The 13085-nt window shown below is 43.9% G+C and overlaps 1 non-coding gene across 1 annotated transcript; it reads left to right on the top strand.

Annotated features, from left to right (window-relative positions):
- Positions 1-8318: 8318 nt before the first annotated feature.
- LOC114429939 (5S ribosomal RNA) lies at positions 8319-8437 on the top strand. The gene has a single exon (XR_003669966.1). It is a non-coding gene; the product is annotated as a 5S ribosomal RNA (ribosomal RNA).
- Positions 8438-13085: the final 4648 nt, after the last annotated feature.

Below are 13085 nucleotides of genomic sequence, written 5' to 3'. Positions count from 1 at the left end.
TCTTATGCTAAGCAAGCGCTCTACCATTTGAACTAATCCCCCTTGTATAAATGCTCAATTGCAAGTCAATCAGGACTCACTACTCTACATGACGTGTACTAGTGAAGTATTGGAAGCATCAGACTTTTAATCTGAGGGTCCAGGGTTCAAGTCCCTGTTTGGGCAGAACACTTTGTACTCCCTCTTGCTTGTACTCCCCTTCCCTCTCTGTTAATGTGCTTGGACAGAGCTCTGTGAACAGCCAGCCTCTTTGTGTCTTGCCCTCCTTGTGCAAGGTGTCAATGGTCGTCTTTTGGGCAACTGTCAAGTCAGCAGTCTTCCTGTGGTTGTGCAGCCTACAGAACTAGACTGAGACCATTTAAAGGCCTTTGCAGGTGTTTTGAGTTCATTATCTGGTTAGAGTGGCTCCAGGTGTCTTCAATATTGAACCTTTTCACATATTCTCATTTCCTGACCTACTGAATGTGGGTTTTCATTGGTTGTCGTTATAACCATCAAAATTAAAAGAAATAAACACTTGAAAGTAGAATATCATCAAAAGGTTGATTTATTTCAGTAATTAATGACTACAGCTGGAGCAATGCACAGACTGTGGACTTCTCCATAGACTGATCTGTGTAGATAGGACACCAGGATTACTGTCCAAACAAAAGGTTCCACTGAGATTTGAACTCAGATTGCTGGAGTCAGAGTCCAGAGTGCTAACCATTACACCATGGAACCTCCACTATGTGTAAACCTGCCTGGAAGAGAACCAGAGACATGTCTTGTCCACTGAGTTTTTATGGCCTTAACCACTAGTCTTAAATTGGAATGTTTATGACACCATCAAGTGATGATCCTGTGTCAGGATGTTGAACAAGGTCACAGCTTTTGCCTTAAACATAAGCATCTTGTTTGAAGACAAACTTTGACAAACATTGAAGGCCAGTGTTTGGAGTAGTTGTTTGGTTTCTCCATTGTACAGATCAGAGCATGCCTCACTGCACTGGACTGCATATATCCAGGGGTGGACTGCATGTGTCCAGGGGAAGCACTGCATATATCCAAGGGTGGCAGTAACAGTATTACAAATACTCAAGTTACTGTAATTAAGTAGTTTTTCTGGGTACTTGTACTTTATTTTTAAGCCAGTACTTTTACTTGTACTTAAGTACAAATGTAACAAAATAATGTACTTCGCTATTTTTAACATCACAATTCGTTACTGAGTACACTTATTATTTTGACTAATGACCGGCCTTTTCTTAACCAATAAAGATACCAGTTACAAACTGACCAACATGGCTGACATTTGACTGACTGACAGACAGTCCGTCCTATGAAAGCCAGGTGCACGGTCACTGAAGGGGACATCTGATTGGACCCTTGGACCTGATATAAAAACCGTGTGGCGCGAACGACGGTCAGACCCTCCTTCATCAGCTTATGAGGTAAGACGTGGTTTGCTCCTCCTGCTTGTTGTTAGCTTACTAGCTTAACATGTTCATGCTGATAATGTTGCTACATGTTTAAACCTCTAACCCGGGGGTGATGGTGGGGGGGGTGTTCTGGAGCCTATCCCAGCTAACTTCGGGTGAGAGGCGGGGTACACCCTGCACAGGTCACCAGTCCATCGCAGGGCAACACAGACAAACAACCATTCACACTCACACTCACACCTACAGGCAGTTTAGAGTGACCAATTAACCTAACTTGTCTTTAGAATGTGGAGGAAGCCTGAGAACCCGGAGAGAACCCACACAGGCACAGGGAGAACATGCAAATTCCACACAAAATCGCCACCCCAGTCAGAATGGAACCAGGAACCTTCTTGCTGTCCTCTTGCAGTCCTCTGCGGCAGCACGGTGGTGCATCATGATGCATTTTGCAGACATGGGCCCCACATTTGGCACAGTAGCTCCACACTGGAATGCATGTCCTCAGGAAAACAAAAGGTTAAAGGTGCTTGTTGGAAGAATTCTACCTTAATTTGCTTTTTACTATTAATTAATTATAGTGTATGGTGATTAATCATTACTATCATAGTCCTGTGATCCTGTTTTATGATTGTGCTTGTGCCTATTCTAAGATGTGTGTATTCTGAGAAGTCGTGTCTGTCAGATAACAGAGGGTATAAGAAGGGAGCTGCTCTGAAAAGACCTTGAGCACTCCTACAGAGGCTGCTGTCTGTGTGTGTGACTGCTCCTTCCTGCAGGAATAAAAGCACTTGAGTGATGAACAGCTGATATTTCCTATCTGTTTTATTCCTAACATAAATTGGTCGGATCCCAATACGCACTTCTCTGGCGGCTGCTTGATAGTGCACACTGACGAGGGTTTGCCTCCGCTAGAAGCAGGGAGCCGCTGGAGGAGGGAGAGCTGACGGGATCCTCATTTGAGGCTGCTCACTAGAGGCTGCTGATCATCCTGATCTCAGAGCAAAATGTGACAAATAGACACCTTTGTTCATTAGTGGGAGCATCACTTTGCAAGGGTGTAATAGCATGGACGGAGGGGGCATGTCCCCACCAATAATTTGATCACCTCCTGAACAATAACAGATTCTCATTGGGTGCAGGAGGGGTTAAATTTCATTGGAATCTTAGGCCCCCACCAATGTCAAACGCAAATCTACACCCTTGTCACTTTACCATTTTTGGAACTCCAGTGAAATCTCCAGTTGCTGTCATCCATTTCCTCTGCTTGTTCTTCTTCCTCTTCCTCTTCCTCCTCTTGCTCTTCTTCTCCCTCTTCCTCCCCAGTGGTGCTGCCAAGGTCCTCCTCTGGACAAAATTCCTATGCGGATACTTCCTGGCTGTCAGAGGATGATGTGTTTTCATCAGTGGCCTTGGGGGACCTCAAAATGGCAGCAAGTGCCTCTTCAAAATGTAATCTCCTCTTCATGGTTGCTCGTGGTGGCATGACTGGCCAGATAAACTGTACCATGTTCTTCTAGACTTCAAAGATGCACCTACATAAACATGGTGCACACATCCAATAGGAGAACGGACCATCTGTATGATCTATCTTTTCATCATTTGAATTTACATGCACGCACACACACACACAATATATTCTCAGCAACACTAACACCACTTGTTTATCAACAGAGCTTGATTTTTTAGACTTTGATTTAACACACACACTCACACAAACACTCACATGCACAATATGATTCTCTATTGTCTCTTTTATATCAAGCTGAACACACCAAAGCCATTTTTATGAAGTTCAGTTATTTTATTTCCTTGCATTTTGCAAAATTAGGTCTTTATAAAAACTGTGAGGGAGCTGTGCCCCCCCCCCCCCCCATTGTGTGTCATAACACCTAAAATGTGTTTTGTTTTTTTTTTTTTTAAAGGAAAACGTTCAAAACTATAAGGGATATGTTGGGAAAACATAATAATATGTCAGGATTAGAGTATATCAAAGATTTGCTGATATAATGGGAGTCAATTGGCCAAACGTGTACCTAAGGGTGCCGAACGTAACAAAAGTTTTTATCTCCCATTGTGTACAACTTGCGAAAGTGGGGACAATTGATGTTTGTAAATAATCATAAAAAAATATCCCTGGCCAAGTTTTGTACATTTAGCCTTTAAACTGACAGAGATATTGAGAACCAAAATCCAAAAAAAAGCAAAATGTACACGTTTGGGCCCTAGGATGCCCAGAGGGTTAAATCATAATAGACGGAGTGCTAGGGGTTATTAAAGCCCAGGAGATGCAGTCATCAGTTTAAATGGATACAAACAAAAGAAATGTCAGACTAACATGATAATCAGAGCAGGTAGGAGATGGCTTACCTTGTACAAGGATCAGAAACACCATAAACATCTTTATGTGTTGATCTGCTTCAGTCCGGGACATCAGCAGCAGGTCCTGACTTGATCCTTCCGCCCACCTCTGCAATCTAACAGGAGTGAAACTATGAGGAAACTGAACGCCTCTCCTTTCCTCAGAAGTGATCTGGCAGGCTGGACTTCATTCCAGAGATGTGTCACGCTGTGGGAGGACCAATCAGAGCTCTGCACAAAGTCAAGCTCAGGTTTATGGTCAACAGAACGGGACCCCCTACAGCAACAGTTGGAGAGTTCAAATTTCAGAGTTCATTTAATCAATTTCAACACTTTCAGAGTTAAATTGTGTCCAGTTGTGGAGTTGTTTGACAGAGTTGATGAAAATCACTGCCGAGGTGCAATTAAGCCCCGCCTCTGCCTCCGCCCCAGAATGGCTGACGTGCATGTGGGTGTCAAGTTTCATGCATGGGTGGTGTTAAGGGTAAAACACTAGGAAATATAATAAAAACATACTATATACTATATTATACTAAAAATACTCACATACTTTTATGTTTTTTTTTGGTCAGCATTTATTTCACTGCTCCTCCAACCACCCTCACTCATGGTGCAAATCCTTGATTCAGGGACTGAGGCATCTGTTTGCTCATATTTTCCTATTGTGAAGACCATCAGTGAAGAGCGTTGTATGCATGTGTATGTGTGAACATCTGGACAGCACAAGGTGTGGGTGGTTGTGGTGCCCTGTCCTACCTGGTTAGTACTGTGGTTATGCTGGTTGAAGCGGCCTTCTATGCCTCACAGTCTCACCTCATATTTTCCATGTTACTTTTTGAGCGATAACATTATATCTCACAAAGACCTCTAAAGAGCGATGAGTGTTAGTGTGGTAAATGTCATTCATCTGGGTTACATAATGGACGAGAGAGTAAATCAATTGAACTAGGCTTTTTTTGTCTGTACACAGCAAATTCAGAAGAGTTACATTTCTGGTGTCAAATTTAGGAGTTAGGAGTTAATTTAACTCTTAACAGAGTCAAATGTTGTATGTTTTACTCTCTGAGCACTGATAGTTGGTGTTGAAATGTCAGAACGTGTGAGTGTCACAATGACATGTATCAGATTAAAGAAAAGTATATTTACAACATACAGTGTAAATTAGATTCAACACTGAGAAAGTTAATGTCTAACACTATACACTAGAGTTGAGAAAAACTAACTGGTCAGTGCTGGAGAGTGTTGGAGTTTAACTCTGAGAATAGTGACTAATACCTAGCAGTATTAGTATAGCAATAGTAGCAGTATAGTACTGGTTCATATACATGTACTATATATATGTTATAGTACTAGTAATATTAGTAGTATATAGTGACTAATAGTGACTAACCCAGTCTGTAAAGCCATTGGGGTTATAAAATATTTAAAATGCTGTAAAGGAAGTCAGATAATTAGACTGAAGACATGGATGGGTTAACAGTGGATAGAACAGGTCTGAGTGCAGAGTCACCCAGCTGTCAGACCGGTTCTGACACTTCCTTCATATTTCACTGATCATGAGACCTGAGGGCTGATTGTAAAGAAAAACACCAGAAGTTACACAACTTGTTGTGAAGCATCAGTTACAGTGTGACTCTGACCTGTGTTGTTGTGTTGAGCAGATGGAAATGCACTGTGCTGCTTCAGACATGACTTTCATCTGTCAGCTTTGCATCACATGCTACATGACTGCAAAACACTTTGTGCACTTCTTATGTCTGTGTCTGTGTTTTTACAGCAGCAGTGACATCATGAGCAGAGCAGCTCCACCTCTGCAATGTGGCCGGAGTGATGTCAGAACCAGACTGACTGAAAGATTGACCATATTTTCTGGATTATAGGGCGCACCGAGTACAAGTCCACCGGACTATGACTAATAGTGCACCAACCTCTTGAATTCCTCTTAACTTAAATGGTGCGGCTGCAGGGCACTGAGAGTGAGACATTTCAACAAGTCCTCACTGAGAAATGATGAGCTTCACCGCACAGAAACTCCTATGAATATACTGCAAATGAGTAAAAGGCGACTACTGTGCGCTCATATAGCTGTCTGGACTTAGCGACCTATCGACCAATCAGAAAATAGAATTCCTTGTTGCCAGGTGAGGTCTGAGGCTCAGCTGCAAGCACACGTTCCATGAATGCTCGGAGCTCAAAGTGTGGACAAGCTAGAGAACGTCAGGAGAGGGACAGAACAGCTGCCTTACATCTGTGATGAGACCTACTCAGTGGCCGCCGTCATCTATTTTGTGTCGAGTTGCAGCTTGAAATCTTAACAACATTAAAGATAAATCATTATAGAAAACAAGTATTTACAAAAAACAGGACACTCCTTTGAGGACAACAATGTCCACATCCTAGACAGAGAGGAAAGGTGGTTTGAAAGAGGAGTCAAGGAAGCATCTATGTGAAGCTGGAAGAACCTTCCCTTAACAGAGGTGGAGGTCTCAGACATCATCTTTCTACCACATACAATGCAGTGATTCCATCCATTCCAGGAAGTCTGCACAGACTCACAGCAAGAACAAAGGGCTGTCCACCAGTCCCCCTCCAGTCTCATAGTCGTTAGCCCAGGGGTGGGCAATTCTTTTTTTGCGAGGGCCACATAGACTTCCATTAGAAAAGCAAAGGGCCACATTTCTTTCATCAATAATAATATGAATTGAATTGGAGCTCACTGGCACAGTGTCTACCTTTATAAATATGCTCTTGTTACATTTTCATCACTGTAAGCAGTGTGTGGGGGCATCTCGGTGTCACATCGGTCGGAGAGTTGGTCATTGGGGTTTATAAAGGTTAAATATACACCTGCATGCTTATCTATGACAGTTTTAAAGCTACAAGAAGCATTTTGAATGGATTCAGTTAAATCTTAATTCCCTCAGTTAGTTCTGGGTGATAAGATGAATAAATACATGCTGACTTGAACCCTGCCTGGACCTTCCCCCACCTCAGCTCCATACATTACAGGCCAGTAGAATGAGTTTGCTCAGACAGACCTGTCCTTTCTCATGTTTCCTGGATGACTCACCAAACTGAAATGAAAGTTCTTACTTTAATTTGAGCCTAGTTTAGTTCTAATCTAAGGAATGGATTCCACAAACATCTGAAGCTGAAGGTTTTTATTTCACTATATGAACTCAACACTGACCTCATGTGTCCGCCTGTTCTTGTTCTGGTGAAATAAAGGTTCAAATAAATAATGTGATTTAACCACATAATAGCATATAAAACTATAATCAGATATATGGAACTACTAAAGTTACACCAAGGTAACTAACTGGTTCATAAATGGCTGCGCGATGTTCCATTATCAAGAACGTTGGCCATCTTCTCTGTGAACATATCCGCCGGTCCGGGTTTTCCTTCAACAGTCATGGTGCATTGAAAGGAGGAGCGGGCGGATCAGCTGCTCTCGGTGTGTGCGCGTGCATGTGCGCTTATGTGTGTGAACGCGGACGGGAGGAGAGAGAGAGAGAGTTGCGCAGAGTTGAATGAATGGAAAGATAGATATATTATAAAATCGCATTGGCGGAAAAACACCACAGAATCAGTGTGTGGCGGAGGGAGCTGATGATGTGAACCGGTTTGTGTGTTTACTGCTCTCTCCTCTGTCCTCTGTGTGTGTCCAGGTCCACTCTGAGTGTTGCTGGTTGTATGTTGAAACACACTCCGCACAGAGCAGCAGATGATGTGAAGATATTTTTACAGAAGAAAACCATTAGAGTTCAAACCTAGAGTTCCCAAAGCTCTGAAAGTTGGACAAGGTCTGAGCTTTTTAAGAGCAGATGTCGGCTGCAGCTCCGCGGAAACATCTGAATGCGCCGTGGCGTTTCTTCACGCTTTACTGTACATTTCAGCATAGTCGCGCAGCATTTTTAAAGTGTACACAGCGCGTCTCTCCAAAGAGTAGATGGGATAACAGTGCAGAACAGTGCTGCAGCTTAGAAGAAACGAGGGTGGGAAAAACGTTAGCGGTGATGCCGTGCTGACAGCTGATTCTTGCTGCCTTCTTCTTTTCTTTCTTCTTCTGTTTCTTCTTCTATTGTGCGCACGGTCCGCGGGCCGTACTTTGCCCAGGTCTGCGTTAGCCAGTCGTTAGACACACCTGGCCCAGGCAGCCAGAACATCACAGGTAAGGATGGACACATTTAGTGCTATTGTTTGTTTGACCCAGACCCACTGAGGTCCTCCTCCACATATAAAGCATGTTTCCCACCAACAGGTAGAACTGATGAAGCTGCTTGGAGGAGCAGAGAAACGTCTTCAAGAAAACTCTACAAGTCCAGACGCCTCGCTTCAGTGGTCTCTATGAACATGACCTGGATGACATGTAAACATACAGTGTGCTCTTTGTAATCTGTATTCTGGCTCTAAAACAAGTCCCCTTGTGAGGGTTGAAGTCACAATCTTCAGATGATGAGACTGACTCGCTGCCTACTGCACTAACGAGGCTCAGAAAGAGGTGAAACATGGTCTTTTCTCTTTTTCTTCTTTAAAGCTCACGGCCATACTGCTCTAGAAACGCCCGATCTCGTCTGATCTCGGAAGCTAAGCAGAGTCGGGCCTGGTTAGTACTTGGATGGGAGACCGCCTGGGAATACCAGGTGCTGTAAGCTTGAGCCTCCCTTGGCCAAGGGAGGACTGCGTCTGGTAACGTATTGCGTCACTTCCTGTTTTGACACTGTCCTGTTTGTTCACTTAGTGTGCGCTGTAGGGGTGGGCGATACTGAAGATTTCAGTATCGATCCGATACCAAGTAAATACAGGGCCAGTATCACCGATACCGATTTCATGATCATAAATAATTATTTTTTTGCCTTCTTTTTTGCCTTTAAATAGATTATCGTGATTAGCAGAGTAATAATACACAAGAAACATTTGTTAAGTAAATCAAGCTGCAAACAAAAGTGCAGAACTGTATAAGTTTGATATTTTAACTTCACAATCATGTCAGCAATGCTCCTTGTGACAGCCATGGCTCTTTGTGAATCATGTAGGTGAAACAGCATGACTAAGATACATTTATAAAAGTTTAACACCTATCTGCATGTAGCCTAAATATGAAGAATAAAGATCCTTCAACAGTTATCACCAAAGCCTAATTATATTAATCATACTGAAATACATATCATTATATAAACTTATATAATTACATTATTAGATATATTTTGGAATTTGAGAAAAACGAGATTTATTTCAGCTGGTGATGTGATGACTGTTCAGCCATTCTGCTAAAATTGCATGTCTTATCACAGCACTCAGAAAGACACCATTAATTCATGCTGCAGATTACTCAATCTAAACCTTCACTTTTTTAAGTCATCTACCTGGATATTCATGAGTGTTTTGCAGTAAAGCCTTTGTCAGTGACCACTGTCTCTGGTTCATGTTCGGGGATCTGCCTCCTCCTCCCTCTGTTTACTCTGCAGCTCGAGCTCTTTGGGCTCTGCTGCTTTATGTTTACATACATGTTGTAAAAAAATCTGAGAATTTTAGGAGCATCTGTGCTGGAGTTATAACCTTCTGTAGTACCGTATGTGTCCACTAGGCTGATTCAGACATCATTGGGAATACTGGAGACCTGTCTGTGCATCAAGCATCCCAAAGCATGTGATTCATACATAGAAACGGTCAAAAAAGCACTTACTCCCGGTTTCCTGTAGGTGGCGCTGTCCGCAGATGTCCACACATGGTGAGGGTTGGGTCTGTATCCCCTGTAAAAAATTTGAGAATTTTAGGAGCATCTGTGCTGGAGTTATAACCTTCTGTAGTTCTGTATGTGTCCACTAGGTTGAGTCGGACATCATAGGGAACAGTGGAGACCAGTCTGTGCACCAAGCATCCAAAAAAAATGTGATTCATACATAAAAACTGTCAAAAAAGCACTAACTTCCGGTTTCCTGTAGGTGGCGCTGTGCAGGTGAGTCATGAGCATGCAGACATGTCCGGGGGCAGAGTGTTATGACATAAAAAAAATTTGAGGACGATAGGACCATGTATGGCGAAGTTATAAGCATTTGATGTTTCATGGCGAACGATCGCCACCGCCACGGGCAGCCCGATGATGACATAGAGACGTTCAGGGCGGTGCTCTGACCATGTGCAGAACGTTTGAAGCCATTTGGAGCAAGTATATAGGTGTTTGAGCTGTTTACGTGTATTAATGGCGAGCGCAGAGCCATTTTGTGGTCATTTCCGCCATTTTGCGGTCATTTCCGCCATTTTGCGATCATGTCCGCCATTTTGGAATCACCATCCATTTTCCTATATATGCCATTGTCCGCCATTTTGTGATCGCCATCCATCTTCATATTCTTTTACATGAGCCCATTCACTTGAATGGGAGTTGGAAAGTTGGAATGGTGGAGCCTGCCTGCCATCTAGTGGTCAAGTTCAAATTCCACATTTTGCACCCAGATTTTGACTGCCAGATTCCGGTTTCAATACTAGTCAATGGGAAAAATTTTGGAAATTTGTAGTTGGAATGTGGAAATATGGAATGCGTCCAATTTCCATTGACTTTGAATGGGAAATCCCTAACCCTAACCCTAACCCTAACCGCTGCAATCAACCAAATTCCCTACACTGGACCTGCAACGCCGACAGTAAACTGGAAAAAGGACGCATGACAAAAATTGTCTAAAGACAGCAAAATTCACCTTACCACAACCGATTGGACGCCCCCCTCCAATTTGGCAGGTGGTGAATGCAGGAGAAGAGAAGAGACTGCAGTGCAGGATCAATCAACACAGCGCCACCCTGATGGAAACCTGCAACCATAGTGGAACAAACACACAACAAGCATTAGGCCCTGTGGCCGTCACACTCTCCCTCCTGGAGCTCCAGCACAGTACCAGGGGCACCAGAAAAATAATTCTGGCTACCTTAAGAGAGTCACAGCTACTCGCACCTGTGCTACCAGGGGCACGAAGTTCTACTCACAGCACCAGGGGCACAAAGGTTTTGCTGGCACGGTCTAGTTGCTTTAGCCAAGTGAGGGGTGCATGTTGTGGTGGTGCGCAAGGTTGTGGTGGGGCTAGCAGGAGGGTGTGGGGGTGAGCAGGCGAGCGTGAGTATCGTTGGGAGGCAGTGTGCAGGGCAGAGAGGATGCCTGGAAGCTCCCTGGGTGCTGGAGAGCTCCAGCAGAGATAGCAGCGGGCAGGAGCCCTGGATGCTGGACAGCTGGACTGTGACTGGGCTGGAAGACATGGGTTTGAAGGGATGGCTGGAGGTGTGTGTGTGTGTGTCTCTGTACCTCTGTCTCTCTGTGTGTCTCTGTGTGTATCTATGTGTCTCTGTCTCTCTCTGTGTGTGTGTGTGTGTGTGTGTATGTCTCTGTTTGTGTGTGTCTCTCTGTCTCTGTCTCTGTGTGTCTCTGTCTCTGTATGTGCAGAGGAGCTGCAGGTGGTGTCCGTGGGCCTGCTGGTGATCGGTGCGGTGGTGGCGGTCAGCGTGGCTGGATGTGTGGCAGCGACCTGTGAGATCAGGTTCCTGCTGCTGCCGGTGAGTCATCGTAACGTCCGATGCTGCATTCAGGTCATGTGGGAAAATGCTGCGACCACATCCAGGGCTCAGTCAGCTGTTTTTTACCTGTGTCCCTCGGCTGATGTGTGGTGGGTTTCACTGAACACTGTGAGAAATAAAATCCAGTTTTGTTTCTTAGTGCTGCCCCCTGCTGGTACCCTGTGCCATTATTTATTGTAACATTTACACGCTGACCTGACTCCTCCTCCTCCTCCTCCTCCTCCTCCTCCTCCTCAGTACCTTGGCTTCCTGGCCGTCCTGGGTCACACTGCTGCTGCTCATAAACAGGCTGTGTCTCATTTCAGGGTCTGCATCCTTCGGAGTGCGCATTTTAAGGCCGCTTACGTCACAAAGCTGCGCGAAGGCTGTCCCAATTCGCCAAAAGTCGAAGGGTCCTTCAAATGCGTCCTCCAAATACATACAGAGGATGGTGGACAGCAGTGATTTTATGTTCTGTGTTATTTAAATGTTACTTATTAAATTAAAGGATGATATTAAATTGTTCTTGTCTTTGTGTTCTTAAACTCTTCTAACCTTGTTACATTATGTGTTTCATCACCTATTTATAATTGAAGTAAACTTTTGAACAACTTCTCAGTGACAACAGTAAATCATTTATTGTGTGTGTGTTGTGTTATGTACAATATTTACAAAGACACAGTTTGAACATTTCTAACTATTTACCAGTGGGCATTATGAAAATGTACAGTTTATTATTTATAAAAATCAGCAGAAAATACTATTCACAAAGAACATATATATAAATGTTTGGCTGAGCAGGAGTCCTTGGTGCTGCTGGACTGGATGATGCCACGATGAAGACCTTGGAGTCCTCTGGCTGTGAGTGGGACATCATCTGGGGGAGGGGGGTGTCTGTCTCCTCTGTCCACCACATCGTCCATCAGGGTTTGCAGAGCTGACGATCGGCGGCTGCCATGTTACTAAAGATGTTTTTAAAAAGGGCAAAAATAAAAATAATAACTTCAACAGAGCGGCTTCCAACGCAGCTTAAAATATGAAAAGCTATAAAATATGTATCCTCACCCTCCAAAGGTGATGATGGTCAGTACACCTCCTCCAGGACAGACAGCTGGTCCTGCAGGGAGCCCCACTCTCCTCCACCCAGCAGTAATTCTCTGGTGCAGTGACAGACCTGATGCTTAATGACACATTAAAGCAGTGGTTTCAGGGTTATTTGCAGGGTTCTTACACATTTAGCTATTTATTTAAAGTATTAAAATTACAAACAGACCCTGTATCAGGTCTTACAATTGAATCAAATATAAATTACATCTAATCATATTTGTCAATCTACTGGTTATATGGCTAGCGTTTGCTCAGTAACCGGTATATTAATTATGATCAATAATATGGTTAAACAGCAGCTTACCGTCACCTCCCCACTGCGCTCTCCCAGCCTGAAGAAAATGAGCCGTCACCGGTTTTGCTGCCGCTGGAGCCACCTCTCCTCTTCCTCCAACAACAAATAAATATATTAAAATATTCCATAGTATTAATCCACACTGTTGTCCCGTTTGTTGTCTAGTCCGTGTTGTGTCGCTGTCGCTGCTTTTGTTTTTCCCGGGGCAAAATTTATGACGTCGCGCCACAATCAGGAAGTGCTTTGAAGGCCAGACCGTCCCATTTACCAACGGTGGAGGATCCTCCGGAGGATCCTCAGGAGGACGCGGCCTCCTGAGACCGCGTAGGCTGCGTCCTCCGAAGGATGCAGACCCTGAA

This window comes from Parambassis ranga, unplaced genomic scaffold (genome assembly GCF_900634625.1).
Source record: "Parambassis ranga unplaced genomic scaffold, fParRan2.1 scaffold_21_arrow_ctg1, whole genome shotgun sequence".
Taxonomy (NCBI): Eukaryota; Metazoa; Chordata; class Actinopteri; family Ambassidae; genus Parambassis; species Parambassis ranga.
This window is presented reverse-complemented; position numbering and strand designations above follow the sequence as displayed.